Raw genomic sequence first — 19,023 nt, forward strand, 5'->3', positions numbered from 1 at the left:
GCGTAAATTAACCAAAATATCGGCTTCAGACTATTTTAGATTCTCAATACGTAACACAGCTGCATCAAAACTTATCGATATTTTCAAAAACGGTTTTCAACAGTTCTCATAAAGCACAGGGTTTACAAAGGTGACAAAAGTTAAGACTAATTCTTAAACTCACAAAACTCTTTAGAATCGTAAACAAAAAGCTAATGATAACTTCTAACAAAAACCTACGATTAATATCTGGATTCAAAAACTCTTTCGAGTTTGATAGAGAAATCTCTGTCTGAAATGGCCACTCAAACTAAACTAAAACAAACTTCTTAAAAACAGTTCTCTATTACTACTCTCACTAACTGAAATTATTTATATAAAACCCAAAAAACTGTTACAGAGAGCACACGTGCTAAAAACCGTTAGTTACGTGTCATTGGTCAGGCGATACACCCGCAGCGTAAGTTTTATAAAGATATGGCATCGTAACATCTCTTCCCCCTTCAAAGAAAAAAATTTTCAAAATACAAAACATTATATTTTACAATATTTCCAGAGAGCAACCTTGCTCGACATACAAAATAATACTATTTACAATGCATTTCCAATTTACACTCTGGATAAGGCATCTTCCTTGGTTATGTTTTCTAAAATCAATGCAAACTCTCATAGTTTTGTTAGGTTTTGGAACCATTATAATAGGGAATTATACTGACTAGTATTCGGTTCAATAAGGCCTAAATTCCACATTTCATCAACTTCCATTTTCAACCATTCAACCTTTCCAGGTTGCATTCTATACGGATTAGAATTCGCTTTTTATCAGTCAATTCAATATTCAACCAAGCTGATTCTGCCTGGAATGTCTGAAACACATCCTGAAGATCAGTTAACAACTGCGATAACCGATCTCTGATTTGATACTTGAAAATGCCTTAGAATTCTGCAATCTAAAATCAAAATTCAAATTTTGAGAATTCGATTCAACTACACATGTATTTTCAGCCTCGATTGCTGCCATACTAATAATTTTTGGTGACTCACACTCAAAATATGGCTTCAAAATGTTGATGTGACATGCTCGCTTGTATTTTCTACCAACGGAAGTTTCAATAACGTTATCCAAATCATTTATTTTTAACAACTTTGTAAGGTCCTGAAAATCTAGCCTGCAAAGAACTACCTGGAATAGGTAGTAATGCCAAGACTTTACTTCCAATTTCAAAAGGTCTAGCCTGACATGTTTATTATACCAAGTTTAATTTTTTCTTGACTAACTAATAACTTTTTGTGAGCTGTGTCCATTGCTGCATTTAGTATTTCTTTAAAATCTGAAATGTAATCCAGGATATTAGAGTAGTCTCCCTCGTATTTCACCAGCTGTGTTTAAGTAACAACAAAGGTCCTCTCACATTGTGAGCAAAGAGCATGTCAAAACTAAAGGTTCCAACTGACTCATTAGGAAATTCCCTTGTGGCAAACAAAACTAAAGGTGGCCTTAAGTCCCAATCTTTTTTGTGCTCCAAACATAAAGCCCTCAGCATGTTTTTCAAAACTTGATGATAACGTTCAAATGCTCCCTGACTCTGAGGATGGTAACTTGTATACCTATGTGTCTTGATGCCTAATTTTATCATGATTTCCTGAAAACCATGTGACATAAAATTTCTATCTTGATCACTTTGAATTTCCCTAAGTGAAATGCGAGAAACAATTAATCAAATCTTCAGCAATAGTTGTAGCAGAAATTTCTTTGATAGGAATAGCTTTGGGGTACCTAGTTGCCTGATCCAAGATTGTCAATAAAAATATATTTCCTTTTTTTGTCTTAGGAAAGGGGCCTAAAATATCCATAACTCTAGAGAACGGTTCTTTGACAGAAGGAATAGGTTTCAAAGGTGCTTTGCAAACTTTATTATTAGGTTTTCCAACTATTTGACAAGTTTTACCTGTTTTACAAAATTCAGCTACATATGTCCCTAGTTCAGGCCAATAAAAATGCTTCATGAGTCTCAACTTTTTCTATCTCCAACATATCCAGCTAGGGGTAAGTCATGAGCTAAATCCTTATTTTCCTGTCTATAAACTTCAGGTACAACAATTTGGTTTCTAACTTGCCAAATCTCATTAGCAGGAGTCTTAACATTCCTTCACTTCTTCATCAACATGCTATCCCGAAAGTAATAACAAACAGGGTGTTTCACTGCTTCCTATTCCGAGACGGCTTGCTCCTAGAGAGGAATCAAACTTAGATCCTTTTCCTGTCTCGCAATCAAAATTTGCTTATTTGCTCTAAATTTCACTGAAGGAACTGACTTGTCTCCAGAATCTAAATCTACAAAAATGTAGTGCTCAAATCATAACTGTCATTAGGGTCTGAATTTTTATCCAACTTAGACTGACATTTGCGATCAGACTCGTAACTAGTCATAGTCTGTGACCTAGTAACACCACAAGATGAAATTATTTCCGTGAAAGCCTTTTTCAGGTCCTCCGTCTTCAACAGGAACATCCTGTACAATCAGCATGACATGAACCTGGTCGCCTGCAACATCATTTCCTAAAAGTAATAAAACTCCTCCGATGGGCAGTTCAGCAACAAGTCCAACTGTTACAGAACTAGTAACATAATTACTGTCTAAATGGATCCTATATAGATATACAGAAGTGTAATCACCACAGATTATCTGGGTCAAAATACTTTTCTCCTTGGGGGTCAGCATATTTTCAGGATCTGAACTACGTTTCAACAAAGTTTGAGCTGCTCCAGTATCTCTAACTAAAATAATGGGCAATTTTAGGACCTGAACCTCCGGGTTTTGTCATCCACTTGGATCCATTAGAGCTAATTGACTTGTAAAAATTATTTCCTTTAGGTTTACTCTTATTTTCGGACTGTTCAAGGTTTTTCTTGTATTCTAGTTTTGGACAATTTGATTTGAAATGGCCAGGTCTCTTACAATAATAACAAATGCTTGAGTTTTCAACTTTTCTTTCAGAATTTGTCTTATTTTGATTAGCCAAATTTGTCTGTTCTTTCTTTTTGTCTTTGTTAGCAGTAAAACCAGAATTTCCACATTTTTTTAACTTTAAATTTCTCGATCAAACTGAATTGTGAATGAAAACAAACTCATCAGCCAACTCATCAGTCTCACCTTTTTTATCTTCAGTATGCACTTTGATGTTAAAAGTGCTCTGTACAGAAATTCTACAATCAAAATGAGTTATCCAAATTTTTCAAAGTCTTTGTCAACAGATTTAGATCTAAGCCATTTTTAATTCTACTTCTTTGCGTCTAGAAAATTCAACATATGACTCAGTAGATAATTTAGTACTTTGTCTCAAATTTTGCCTGTATTTCTCTGGGATGTTTTCATATTTTTCTAAAATTTTCTTTTTGACAACATCATAATTTGCACAATCTTTAAGACTCAAAGCTGAAAAACCTCTAGAGCTTTCCCTGTTAATTTTGATTGCAGTAGCATAGACCACTTATCTATAAGTATAGATAAGTATACATGCTTTCTCAAATCCAAAAAGAAACTATCAGCATCATTCTCATTCAAAGAGGGAAGGTACTTACTAACATTTTTTCAGTTTTTCCATATCCTCCAGCCTGATCTCCAGATCTAGAACGATTTATTTGACCTCGAGCTTCCATCTCTTTTTAGCCTAATTTCTCTTTCTGTTTTTTTCTCTCTCAAGTCTTAGTTGTTGTTCAAATCTGCGATCTTCGACTTTTCGGTTTTGGTCAAATTTGCGATCTTTAGTTTCTCGTCTTTGTTCAAATCTGCGCTCTTCTGCTTTAAATTCAAGCTTTTATATTTCTATAATTTCTTTAAAAGTCAGATTTTGATTTTGTACATTTTCAAAATTTGATGATTCAGAGTTAGTATTTTCAGTTTGTGACTCATCTACTGTCTTATTGTAAGTAATATCGACTTCCTCATCATCGACAAAGTCTTTTCTCTTATATTTATCTGAATTAGCTAGGCCTAATTCCAAAATTTCTTGTTTTTTTGCCTTGACGGAAACAGTCAAGTTAAGTTTCTTACATAATTTTTTCAACTGATCTTTTCTCAACTTCAAAAGTTCTCCTCTTTTGATAAATTCTGCTACCAAAAGCTCTTCAACACTGAAATTTTCAGCCATTTCAAACTAGCTTCTTATGGTTTAAATATATTCACAAAATTTTACATCAAAATAAACTATATATTATTTTCAAATTAAAACCGAGTTTGAGTTTTGACACAATTAAATTTTAAACAGATTCTAGACTAAAACTTTCTAGATAATGTATTCAAAACATAAATAATATATATTGCACAATTATACAAATTCTAAAGATTTTTCTCGATTTCTTACAACCAACTCTACCTATTGTCATATTTCATATCGCGGACGAGTCCCCAATTGTTAACGATCCCGTATTACCGTACTGTATAATTGGTAAAAAACAAAAAGTGTCTCTTCTTGTCTGTATTGTTTATATTCATTAATAATTTCCGTAACTACTTTAGAAGGGAATTGGTTTACGTTAGTAAATAAAGCATTGAGTTAAGTGTGCAACTTCTTCATGGATGTTTTCTGCGGTGCATATTGTGTATGCTAAATCTAGGAGGCAATTTAGAGTGTCTAGCTTCTGCTGGATTACATGAATAAAACACCAGTTCATGTAATTTCCGCTGTATGTGATTTTTCTGTAAATTTTAGTGGTGAAACCTTGGGTGAAGGGGGAGAGAAGGATTCGTGTGATGTTAACGTAAAAATTATATCGTGTAGTTGTTTTCATTTTCTACTGTGAATTGTATGTCTTTACATATGTTGTTTATGTGTTGAAGACATTTTGTTTGTTCATCTTAACAAGAAAAAAACTTCTACTACATATCTAAACCAAAATTCAGGCTTATATATGGAAGTGACTATGGCATGTTTTAATGTGACGTAAGAAAAGAGTGGCCAAGGAATCTGATAATTGATTTCTCATGGCAAGTCCATGTAACTAAAGGACGAATCTCTGTATGGAAAGCAAATAAATATGGCTAGTTATAGCAGTTCGATTAGGTATTCTTGTTTTATTTTGAGTCTCTTTTTGGGGTATTTTAAAACAATTTATGCAGTAAGTTGTATTGCCTCATGAAAGGGTTTGAGGGAATAGGTTTACAACCTCAAAAGTAGACATAATGATGTTACTGTCAAACTATGTAAGTGTTGTAGAAGGTGTGAAGTGTTTTTTAATTGGGTGTTAATTTGGTAACACAAGGTTCCAAAGTCCAAGTAAGTTTCAAGAGTTATTAGAAGACATAATTGGGCGTAAAGTTATTGGATTTTTATGGACTTTTGGTAAACCGAAATGTTTATTGTTTTTGGCTGGCTTATATGCAAAAAAAATATGTAAAGTTTAAAGGTAATAGTATTTCTTTTAATAATATTTTGAGTAGTTTGCTCAATTGTTTGTTGTATACTGAGTTAAGGTCAGTATTTGACTAAGTAAACTTAGACGTATCATTCAATTTATTTACCATAAAGGAATCATACTGTTTGGTTGGTAAAATTACGATCGAGTTTCCTTTATCAGCTCTTTAAATGACAATGTCTTCATTGTTCCTAGGAAGTTTTAAGTCGTTTCTTTCTCCTGAGGGCAAATTTTGTTTTATAGGCTTCGTTTAGTTTAGTATTTTTGAAGTTTTTGATAAATTCACCAAGGGAGATTTTTAATGGTGCTGCTTTTAGTTTGGTTGGGAAATTTCTCAATAAATTCTTCTTTTTATGGGGGGGGGGATGATGAATATTTCGGGTGATTCTTCGTTGTCCTTCTATGAATTATACGGGTATTCTTCTTTTGTGGTCTTGGATTCTAGATTAGTTGCAGTTGATTGGATTTATGATTTGATTCTATTATGACTTTCCTGCAGAGGTCTTCAAAGCTAGTTTTTAGATCTAACATTGGGATAGTAGGAGAAGTTACTGCGGAGTTAAGACCTTTATTTAGAGTTTGGTTTGAAATGCACTGAGTTGAAAGTTCGCGAGGTTGATTATATTGTTCCTTACAACGTCAGGTTCTGACAGGCGAAGTTTTTCCTGCTTTCTGTCTAAATTTAATTTTCACAAGTACTGATCATCTGCAGTTCTGATCTATATAATGTTCTCTAAGTCAAATTGTTTGTATTCTAAAATATCTCCTAAAATGTGAATTGGTTATATTTTTATTAAAAAACTGGGTGTAACATTATTGTTTTTTTTATGGACTTTTGGTAAACTGTAGATGTTTGGTGTTCTTGGTTGGTTTGTATACAAAACATTATAAAGTTTATAAGTGATAGTTTTTAAATAATATTTGGAGTAGTTTGCTCAATTGTTTGTTGAATTTTGGGTTAAAGTCAGCAACTGACTGAGTAATCTACGTTCAATTTCATAGTTTCAGTTTTTCGTGTTTACACTGCATTTGTACTAGATGGTGAAGAATTGTTTACCAACTTCTAAAGAAACACAGATTTCTTTTCTTTAGATAGTTGTGATATTTATCATAGAAAAGACTATCAAGAAAGTTAGTAATATAACGCGTAATCACATCCTTATATAGTTTAACACAAGATACCTCTCAATACTATCCTTATCCATTCTGTATAACATTCTACCGTATAGAGTAATTGAGATAGTAATGCAATTTCTTATATACTCCAAACATTAAGAGCGTTTGCAGTAAAAGACGAGTGTTCTCACTGATTTTCACAGTCCTATTTTTCACGATAAAATGATTTTTGTTCATTTTAACAACAATGCTAAACACACACACCCCGCCTTTTCTAGATGTCTTCTAAGTAGTGAACTGAAGTCAATTTCACATTAGAAAGTATTTCACATGTTTATCAAAATATGTCTTCTACTGTATCACTTGTGATATTTTGTTCAACATTAGTAACGTATATCTATATGTATTTAAAGGATAAGTACGAATAATGTTTCTAGTATAGTCTTCAAGTAATTTCGTAAAAAGCCATGTTTCTATAACACTAGTACTTTACGTGGAATAGTAATAATGTAAGTATGAATTTTTATATCTATGTGTTTTCCTTAAAAAAGTCTAATCCAACTTTTTTGCTAAAATTAATATCTATAAAAGCGACTGAGAGCAAAACATCCAATCAAAACCACTCTATATAAAATAATCTATGATTTATATACCATTCTTAAGCATTACGGTAATGATCTACTATATTGTAGAAATGTATTAAAATATGCCGTGACGTGAGGTCTATTAACGCTAAAATAGTTTTTCTTGTGGAGAAATATTCCTAAACATAAACGTCAAGATGTATAGTGTCGTATTCAGTCAATGATAAATGATTCATAAGCCCTAGGTAAATCTTGCTAAAACATAAACTTAAACTTAGGTGAGCCTGACGCCATTACCAGGCAGTAAGTGTAATAAACAATATGAAAGAACTGATTGAATTTCACTAATATAGAGTTTTCTAATTAAACAATAAAAGAAAATAAGAGGAAATAAAGTTATTTAATTATCTTGCATCTAATGTACTCTCTTTTCAACCAAGTCAGAGGTAGCAGATTAAGAGTATTGTTTATAATTATAATAAAATATTATGATTATTAATAAAATATACTATAGAAAAGTTTCTTCAATTTGGTATAAAATGTCAGTTTAGCGATAAACAAAAAGCACGATTTGTTTAACCATAAGTTTTAAGCCATGTTATTTCCAACTCGTAGCAGGCCCCCAGTGGCACAGCGGCATGTCTGCGGACTTACAACACTAGAAACCGGGTTTCGTATACCTGTAGTGGGCAGAGCACAGATAGCCCTTGTGTAGCTTTGTGCATGATTAAAAATAAACAAACAAACCAACTAGTAGCAATCTATGAAAGGAAGAACCTAACTTGTGTTACATAAGATTTATTTACAGAAATAATGTTAAGATTTTTTACATCTAAAAAAGTATAATTAATAATACATGACAAAGTAAGTGAGACTTTTAAACCACGTAGTATAGTTTTATGTTATGGATAAATATGTATCTGCTTTCTTTTTTGGGAGCTTGTATGAGCCAGCGCATAGCCGGCTCCCTGCTCCGTCGCCCTCCACCCCCTCGATCAGTGGAAATAGGAGTGTGTTGGTTAAAGCGAGGTTGAACGCATGTCGTTAAAAGTTTCAAATTTTCTAGACTGTTGTTGTTATAATTAGTAATATAATATGATTATGGATCTATCAACTATACCTTTTTCGAAAAGCGTGGCTACTCAACTTCACTCCTTCATCACACTAAAGATAATCTACATATTAACAATAAACGTTTGATTTCAGCGTTTTAGTGATTGCATGGCTTAAGTTATAACATCAACATCCTTCAACTTTCATTTATTACGATAAAATTGTTAAACTTATTTTTTCTTTGCTTTTTAAACTTGTTTTTATATTTTTAATAATTATTACTTCTTTATTACCAGCTTTTTTTTCTTCAACTTTATTATATTGTTTTTACTACATTGTTTAATTGTCGTGACTCTATCTCGCGTTATATTCTGTTTTCATGTATTATTTCCTTCTAACCGACAGGCTTATTACTGTCACGCTTGTTTCTGGCTTGAAAAAAGCGTTTGCTCGAAATGTCGCCAAGAAAATCAAATATAAACGTAGTTTGTAGATGATTTATCTCCAAAAGTCTAATTTCTATATATTTTCACCTTCGCATTTTTCTACTTATATGTTCTCCAAAAATAGTATTGCCTCAAATATCTCTCTGAATTGCAAATATGTCAGAGTTTTCTTTCTCCAATGTTCCATGTCATACCATTAACTCTCGCTGTTCTGACCAGATAACTGATATGACTTGTTGTACCATCATCACTTTAAACATAATAAACAACTCTGTTTTTATTCTTTTTGTTTTTATTTTTCTGCTTTTTCTCTATTTTTACTCCTTTCACGTCAGCATGTATCTTTCACTTTTTCCGCATTGAGCATCAGTTTTTGATTTTTAGAAATTTGTCTAAGCTTCTAATAACTGACTATTACTCCTTCAAATTTTTTTCTTTTTTTGCCAAAATAGCTATATTACCGGCGTATGCCATCAGATACGTTTTCTTCTTTCTCATTACAATTTCTACTGTTGTCCTTTTCTCAAATATTATTTTATATCTAAAATATATATAATAAACAATACAGGACTGGGCAGCCTCAACTCATTCATTTTATAGCCAAAATTTTTCGGTCTGCTTGATCCCCACTTTTACAACACAGTTGTCTCATTATATATTTAGGTATCACTCCGCTTATGTTCCTTCCTATTTTTATGTCCTCTAACATTCCAAGACTTTAGCCCGATTTATCGAATCGAATACAGCATTGAGATCCACATAAAAGCATATAATATTATTATTTTCAGTCTTTTCTTTACCAGTATACTAAATGTGTAAATGTCATCAATCTTCCTTTTATTTCTAATTAATTTTTGTAAGATTTCCGCTTCGTATCACCCAGCTACTTTATCGCTCTTTTAATATTATTATCTATTTCTTGTAAGCTCTTGTTAAAAGCATCATTCCATTATATTTTCTGTTTGGTTCCAATATCCAGGTTTATAAATTGAATAAATCACTGTTCCAGTTCGTTCCTGTGGAAAGTTTTCTCCTCTCCAAATTTTATCCATTATTGCCGTTAATTCCTCAGTCAATCTTCCTTAAGAAACTTTTCATATTTCATTTTGAATTTCAACCATTCTTTTCAATCTTTTAACACCTCTTCTATTTCTATTTCCTTCTCTCATCTGTTTTCTTCTTTCATTTCCTCATCATATGCCTGATATTCTTTCCTCTTTTTCAGCACTCTTATTCTGCATTATATTAAAAATCTATTTAAATATTCTTTCTACTAAACCATTCCTTTCTTATTTTAATCCTACGTTTTTCTTTCTTTTCTTCGTTTTGTAAAACTTTTGCTTCATCTTCAATCCTTCGATTATTTTCTTTTTGCTGCCATTATTTATTTTTATTCTTACATAATTTATTATTTCATTTCTCTCCTCTATATTAATTTGTTTTCCTCTCTTTTCTTTTCCTTTCCTCTCCTTGTGTTTTTGTACGTTTTCCCCAAATCTTTCCTTCGTTTTTCAGCATGTTTCATCACACTATCTCTCATCTTTTACCTCCTTCCTTCCTAATATTAACGTCTGATTTATTCATTTTTCTCTTTCATTTTTGCCCACATTTTTACTACTTTGTTCTTCATTTTTCTTTTATTTATTTCACTTTATTTTTAACCTTATTCACTCCTTCCTCTCCTCGAATATATTTTCTTCTTTCTTTGTCTTACTTATCTACCTTTATTGTTATACGATTCAACCCTGTCTTCTACAAGCTTTATCATTTTTCCTGTCCGACACTCCATTACCAATAACATTATCTATCGCCTTGTTTCCTCTTCCATGAATGAAGATATACTCATCATATTTATCTCGCTTTCTACTACAATTGAAGTGTTCTACCAAATTTTTATTTACTCACTTCATTAACTTTGTGTCTTCCACTGTGCATAATTTATCCTTTGATTTTTGTTTGCTATCATTTATTCTTTACCTTTCCTCGTTTCTCCTCCTCCTATCCATACATTAAGGTCACCCATTATTATCCAGGAGTTTCTTCAACTCGTGCCTTTTACAATAATGTCATTTTTATTATAAACTACTTTACCATCCATTTCCCACTCTTGATATTTGACTTACTTATCCTTTTGGTCTATTCATTCTTTATTGATCATCAATGAAATTTATCTTTAGATTCTTCCCCCTTAATTCATATTTTCTCCTGGATAATTATTCCATTTAAACTCCTCAAGGTCTTGTCTCTCCATTCCTCCCACTTTACGAAAATATTTTAAGTTGACATTGGAACATTCAATGATTAGTAGAGTTACTATATGAGCATATGCAACCAGTAAATTAATTACACGTTATATATAAGTATGGAATAATTACTAATGTAAATAAAATCTATATGATACATATACAACACCAGAGCTAAAATGAAGAACTTAGTCTGATATTCGACGTTCAAATTTCGTTGCTTTTATATATATAACCAGTTTCTCAATTACGTTTTGCCCACTTTTTTACCTTTGAGAGTTAGATGACTTAAAAAATAATATTTAAAAGGCTATGAATTGAAACATTTAAGCGCAAATGTATAGGTTGTATTGTTACTAATTTTTATATTTTACTTCTTAAATGTTTCACGAGTAGAACCTAACACAAGTAACAATCAATCTGTACACTCCCACGTAATTCATTCAAGTCTGTTATGTAGCTATTGATTAAATAAAGAATATATGTATTATCAACTATATAATATAAACATGAAGACTAAACACCTATGAAAAGGAGTCATCATTTAAGTAACATCCTAACATTATCAAATAGCAAAGTGTGATTGAAATTATTCGAGCTATGAAAAGCCAATAATTATTTCTAACGTGTTAATGCATAACGTTTGTGTTAAATACAGTTATCATTAATGTACATTTCTTTTTTATTTTGCAGCTCTCTTCTACATAACCAATTTAAATTAGTTCTTTAAGCCTACTTAATGCTTAAATTACTTATCCTTTATATTTTAAAATATATATTCGAGAGTGTGACGCTATATGGCGTATAATGTATTACACTCATTGCGATTAAAAACAAGAACGAATAGTACGCGTTAATGAGGACTAAAATAGCAAATTATGACGAGAGACCTTCACGTAACACCATGCTCAGTCAGAGTATAAGAGCATAAAGTAAAAACAATAATTCATGTAAGTCACACACACTTTATAAAAGTTTTTCGTATCCTTAACATGAATGTTTATGGCCCTAGAGACGTCGTTTAAAATTGGCCGGTTTCAATATATTTTATATACAGTTCTACAGTAAATATATATATATGTGTATATACAACTTGTTCTTTAAAGAGATTATTCATTTATTTCATTATATTCTTAACTTAATTGTGAGACAGTATAATACGCCAAAAATAGTTCTCTTAGAGGAAGACTGTACAAGTGTGGATATAAAATAAAACTATTTACACTGAAAATCTTAAATTCTTGTTTTTTTAACCTAATAAAAGAAAATCGAAACTCTGAAAAACGTTTGACTCACATTTAATGTGTAACAGAATAAAACATGTAAATTTGAGTTCAGGTTTTTTGTAACATCGAACAATGTGTTCAAATTCCGTAGTACGACCCTAATCAACTAATATTTACTAACTGTATCACTCGAAATGCCATTGCATCGTCCCTTGAGATTGACTGGACGTGAAAGAAGCACAATGAAATTTGGGTCATCTGTTCTATATTATAGATGTGAAGGTTATAACAAGCTGAGTTGCAAAAACTTTTTGAAGCTTAATGCCTTCGTATTATGGTTTAGCTACATATGTTATACTTACATACATGTTGATAATATAATTAATGCCACTTTGTGTTTCACTGAGAAATGAGGTTGTTAAATAATTGTCGTATTTTGTTATTTGTGTATTCACTAACTTTATATGAAATAAAGTTACTCTTTAATAGACATAGAGAAAACTGCCTATTTTATTTCTTCAATATCGCTTGAGCATCCTCCAATGATTCTATTAACGATATTAATAGGATAACAATATCCAAAATGGATATGACAGAAGAATTGCGTAAAAGCATATTATCAGAATGTCAAGAAGATGTGTTAGAAACTAGTTTGTACTATTTTGTACAAAGAACTCTTCTTGCAGGTCCCAAGCAGTGATATGGACAGTTTTCAATTTTTCAGTGAGGAAAGCACAATTTCTGGTTTTCGTGAATTATTCACGTGTATGTCAACCAACTTATATACTATTTTGTACAAAGAAATCTCCTTGCACGTCCCAAGCAGTGATATAGACATTTCTAAATGTTTCTGTGTTTTTCACTATTTCTATGGTGTCAAAATTGACAATGCTACGATTGCGTGGCGGAGATATGTTGCATTCGCCCACGAATGTTAGCCTACTTATCAGTATTTTTTAAGACATAGGTGTTCATTACAGCATTTATTTTGTATTTTCATAATATACGTGCGTGAATCAACATATTGCTTTTGTTACGACAATAATGTTCATTTTTGCGCGTGTATTTTATGAAATAGAGCTTACTATAAATTTCTGATATAACTAAAATGTTTTCTTTAACATTTTTATTACATATCTACTAAAACAATACAAAACATATGAGTTCTGCTAACTCAGCGATAAATGTTCACACAAACTTTACAAGTCTCTATTGACACACATGTCTTTGTTAATTTAAGGTATGGATTTGACGAAACATTTTATGTGACTAATTTATATGCATTTACTTTATTTTTTATCGATTAACCAATGATGTACTTTGATTAAACAATGTTGGAATTTCAACGGGTTTATTTTACTACATGAGAATTTGGACGCTATATAATTCTATACAAACAGAAATGTAAAAATAAGAAACACATACGTCTTAAACGTAAATAAGTAATCTGGCTAAAATCACAAAATAACATGACTATTATATCTTTTAAATAGCTTGGCAATTTAATAAAAGGGAAACGCGTATATTCAACACGTATATATATATTTATAATAATTTTTGGCGGTGACGCGTATACATTTTTATGGCGAATATTTTAAAGATGGAATATTTAGCTCATATTTCAATGAATAATAGGTAGGTTAAATGACATTTTAATGGAACATCCGAGGTATACTGTATACTGTATAATCAGTAAACATAGTGTTAAAGAAAACAATGATCTGTAGAAAAAACGTATACCACAATTTGATACGATACCTCTCCGTAAATAGGGTGTTCTAACAGGATATGATGTCAGATCTTGCATGTGGTGTGGGTTGATAATTTCATACAATACCTCTACATAAAAAAGGGTGTTCTAACAGGATGTGATGTCAGATCTTGTATGTGGTGTGGGTTGTCGTTAACGATTTCTGCTTGGGACTGATTCCTAGACTAAAACAGTTTTTTATTGAATTGGACTTTGTCAGTCCCTAGATGTTTATCATAAAATGGGAAAATTCAAGGTTTGCAAACTGCTCAGGAAAGCAAAAGTAGTTTATATTCACAAATCATAGAAATATATATCAATTGTTCAAGATGAAGATTTTGTATTTTAAGGCCAGGATGTCAACGAGGAATGATTATGTCAGGATAGAGTTTCAAGTTACATATCAACTTCAAGTCACAGCAGCATTTTTGCAAACCACTAACAAAGCAAACACGCTACCCCTTTTCTGACCACCTGTGATATAAGCTAATTGCACACTATGGGTTTCTGTATGTTTGGTACTTATGGTAAGGGTGTGGCAATTGGATATCAGTTATTGTCGTGGTTAGCAACCTATGCAATCAACTAAGTTTAATTATTGATTACATATTTTTTTACTAGATTCTAATCACTGATTAATTCATATCCTACGTTTTTGCTGCTGATCTAGTGCTGTTTTTTGGGGTATCTTAAAAACGACTGTGTTTGTGGCGGTAGTAACCGTAATTCGATACTGGGTCTTCTGGATAGAAAGGTTGGTGTGTTATCCACACATTCAAGGTTACCTGGATTTTGTTCACTTCTATGCCAGTGGGACTGAGCATGTTAACAGTTAGGAGGACCAATAAAGTTCCTTTTTTTTTTCTTGTGTGTGGCTAATATCACATTATTTTCATATCATTTCATTCAGGAGTTTACAGAAAATGTACATATATTGGTAAATACTCGACTATAACTCAAGCAATGTAAAACAGCGTCTGGTTTTCAGAACGAATACGATTTGTAATACAGAAGATGCTAAGAAGAACATTTAACTACAGCCCTCCGTGACCGTGGATACTATGGACACTTGATAAAGAAGAAACCAAAACATAATACGGATTAGTGCATGCACACTAAACCTTTTAAAGACCCATTGAAAAGCAAAACCATTAGTTACACCATTCTTCATATGCGGACTGTAGTATACGAGAAAAAAGAAACAGACTAAAGTTAGATATCAGAAGCGTAATATACAGAACAGATTCTTTAATACTTATCTATGGGTGATGATGCAAGAAACTAGGACCACAAAAAAGTTAAATTGTACAAATATAATGGGGCCCACGCATGAAGAAACAAAAAATAAAGCATTCAGTTAATCTACCATAGAAGTCAGCAAAGGCTGGATACCCCTCTTGAAAGTATTCAAATACTTACTTTAATTCATGTACTAAAGAGAGGAGACCTTGAATACACCAGTTTTTTTTTTGCTATCAAGAAGACCCGAGATCGAAACCAGACAAGTTCAAAAAACAAAGTCCTTCTCAGGACTTCCTTGAAGACTGTAGCAGATTAGCGGCTGAGATGTAGGATACATATACGTACAAAGCATTGACCTAATAATATTGAGATGCAATTTTTTAACCATATGTTTCAGTTAAAAAACTCGTTAGTATTTTATAACAGGAAAAAAATCCACAGAGGGATGTACGTTAATAGAATAAATATTTCCTTGAGTTAAAAGGCGGTTATTATTGTTTTCAAGTACATTTGCTACACTTCAGTGGGCAATACGGCAGTCATTTTTTTGCGTAAAAAATTGTCCTTGGATATTGCAAAACATTTAAATATAAAATTATTTATTAACCAGACTCGTTGCTATTTTTGACCAAGTTTTATTGACGCAGTTTTGCAACTACAGGATACAATGCACAAGTATTTTAAATGAAATCTGCCTTTTCCTCAGTGCGTATTTTAAAGTTGATACCCTTTGGAAAAATGTTTTTAAATATCAGTTGTAAGCTTTTAGTTAGTAATATAAAATAAAAAGTGTAAAAGAATAAAAATACAATGATAAATCGAGAGTCACAAACTGTATATATTACAGATATGAAAAACTAAATACCTAGTCATTTTCTAACTTATTATATAATAACTGCATGTTCAGAAAGATTTAATCGTGTTTGATAATAAATACGTCGCCCTTTATTTTACTCGCATACTATTATAATTATGTTTGACGCCCTTAAAAATGTCCAACTGACATTTGATATCAATGTTAACGATAACATGCAATCAAAGTGTGAATTACTGGAACCACAATATCAATTTTATACATGTGAACAATAGGTAAAATCACTCATTTTCTATAATGCAGAATGAAGCCTCTACTGTAAATCGCGGGATTAATTGCAACATTATTGTTACCTTTGATTACAGTACGTTGTGTAGTTTATTTATTCTTAAAGACCCTGTAACCAATATATTCATGGAGTGACAAGCAATTTGGTATTTAAATAGGTTAGAAGTATGTTTAGAAACCAGATGGGGTCCATCTGGACAGCATCGATAATTCTATGGAAAAGCAAAAGTCTTTAAAGAATTCTTAAATAAGAATATTCTGTCACAGTATAATTTCAACTGTAAGCTCTGTGGAACTTTAAGATCATAAATCAAGTAAAAAAGATCAAGATAAGAAGGCCACATGTTGACAGATACTTTCCTATCTACACTTTACTGATGCAAAATATAATATTAAACTATGATTAGAGGCTACAGGGGCACAGAACAGTATTCAAAACGAACATGTAAGAACCTAGACGGTAAGTCTACTTTAACTTCTTATTACACTCATATTTTATTCATATTCAATTTCCCTACATGTTTATATATTTTCTTTACTGCTTACTGTTCAGCTTTTACATTTTCAGTTTCAAAGATTCTTCAATCAAAATCTGTCAACTGTAAGTGGACAACATGAACAGCAAGAAGAAATCAGGCATCTTGATCCACGTCAGCAAATAAAAATAAATGGCTCTTTAATGAAACCTGCTTTGGAGATATGTCAAAGCTTTATATTTCTAAAGTTCCCAGTTAACGTCACGCTACCTTTAAACAATGTTTTATTAGTTTTCTTTTAGAGATAAGTTTACCATTAATACCACTAATTGTATTCAGTTTTTTACATATTTTCCTATTTATGTACCAGTGACGGAATTACATCATCTAAATATATACTAAACTAGTTTAGGCCCAGTTGTCTCTTGAAATATAAAAAATAAAATAAAAATTTGTGTGTCCGAAAACAAAACTCCCGGGAGTGCATTCATCTTGCATTTTCTGAGGTTAAATCAGTTAGACAAGAATTTTAAAGCGACATGCAAATTTCTCAAGCTGTTTATTTGGAATTTAATAATTACATAGCACGAGACAAACAAGACATCTGTCACTTAAAGCAGGTTATGTTTTAGAACTAACGAGTCCTTCGCTAGCTTTCTATTAATATGCAAAAAATAAAACTTTTCAATTATTTAAATTGAATTACTAGTGACAGGAAAAATAGTTGGGATACAACATTTTAAATAATTTATATTTTATAGCGTCTAACCGTTCCATGTGTTTAATCCTCTACTTGGCTGCAGTTTCTTCATTCAATTATAGAAATAAAGAAACATTTTTCAACTACGAAAATACGAATACATATAACGATTATCAGTATTGATACAAAGTATATATAATGTCAAAAATACATTAAATATAATATTTTGTAATCTAGCCTCACAGTTGGCTACGAGTTGTTGCAGAATAACTTATACTTTTCTTCTCAAACAAATTGGGAATATTATAACAACAGTTTATGGATACTTTCAGAAAAATAAAAACGTGTCTGATATAAACCTCATTAATATTATTTATCAAAGTTAGTTTAATGAAAATGATTAATTAAAAACACATCATACATTAAAAATTGAAAACAAAGCAGCTTTTGACCCATTATACCGCTACAAATACATGAGTTCTACATTGACTACATTTTTACAGTGATTATACCATTTCTGTTAGAGAGCTCCAACTTTCATAGCAAAACACTGTTGTTTAAGACAAATACGTGTTAAATCACTCATGTTTTCATTTCATTTTTGTATCTCTGTTCGTTTATCTACATAGTACCTTGAGATCAACTCTATTAATTCCATTGAAGTTTGTTTTTTTCAAAATCATCGCGATTTTTAAGTTTTTTACAAAATATCTGAGCAAGCTTAAATTTTGTGGTCACTGTCGTCATTTTACTTTGGTATCGCATAAAAACATTCATTTTTAAAACAGAAGATTTCTGGTGGTGAGAAAAAGAAATTGCGCAAACATTACTAACAAAGTAAACTTTAATTCAAGAAATGTTCATTTTTCTTCTTCTTGTTTCAGTTGAGATAACTCTACAACCTCTTTATCACTAACGTCAGTTTAAACCTAAATCCACTCTATGTGTTTCTCGGCAGTGCACGATGTCATCGCTTAATAGTAACTGGTAGTAATAAAAAAATAATAATTCTAGTGTAAACAATGTTATCATTACCCCTTGAAATTAGATTTTCCTACAGAAATCTGGTGTTCCTTCTAAAAGCTTAAGTACAAGGAATTACCAGCCAGAAATAGATGAATATTAGATGACTGTAGCATGTAGAATTTTCAATGCATTGTACACTATACAATCAGTTCTTTATAAAGGGGAGCCAACCCCTATATATTGTATGAAGTGAAGGACTAAAAAAATCAAGACGCATAATATTAAATTTTATTACACACATTCACAGAATACACCAACTTTCAATCAGGGAAAAAATGGCACAAAACAAGCAATACACAAATTAAATGTAAAATGGTGTAGGGATAGCAGTGCCAAAAAGAATGCAAACAAGAATATAGGGATGATACAGCTATACGCAAATCATCCCTAAATGACTTTCACTATTAAAATTTTAATGTTACATGGTAAAATGCGTACTTGAATTTAATATTACTGCAGTTGGAAGTTGTATATTCCCGACTGTTGGTATGCAATCATAAATAATATTCAACGTTAAACTGGTACACAGTTAAAAACATTTTATTTAGGCCTATTCAAAAAGTTGACGACTCTACATGTTTCGACGTTACATGTAGAGTCGTCAACTTTTTGAAGGCCATAGATAGTCTTAAATAAAATGTTTTTAACTGTGTACCAGTTTAAC

Source organism: Limulus polyphemus, unplaced genomic scaffold (genome assembly GCF_000517525.1).
Source record: "Limulus polyphemus unplaced genomic scaffold, Limulus_polyphemus-2.1.2 Scaffold359, whole genome shotgun sequence".
NCBI classification, from domain to species: Eukaryota; Metazoa; Arthropoda; class Merostomata; order Xiphosura; family Limulidae; genus Limulus; species Limulus polyphemus.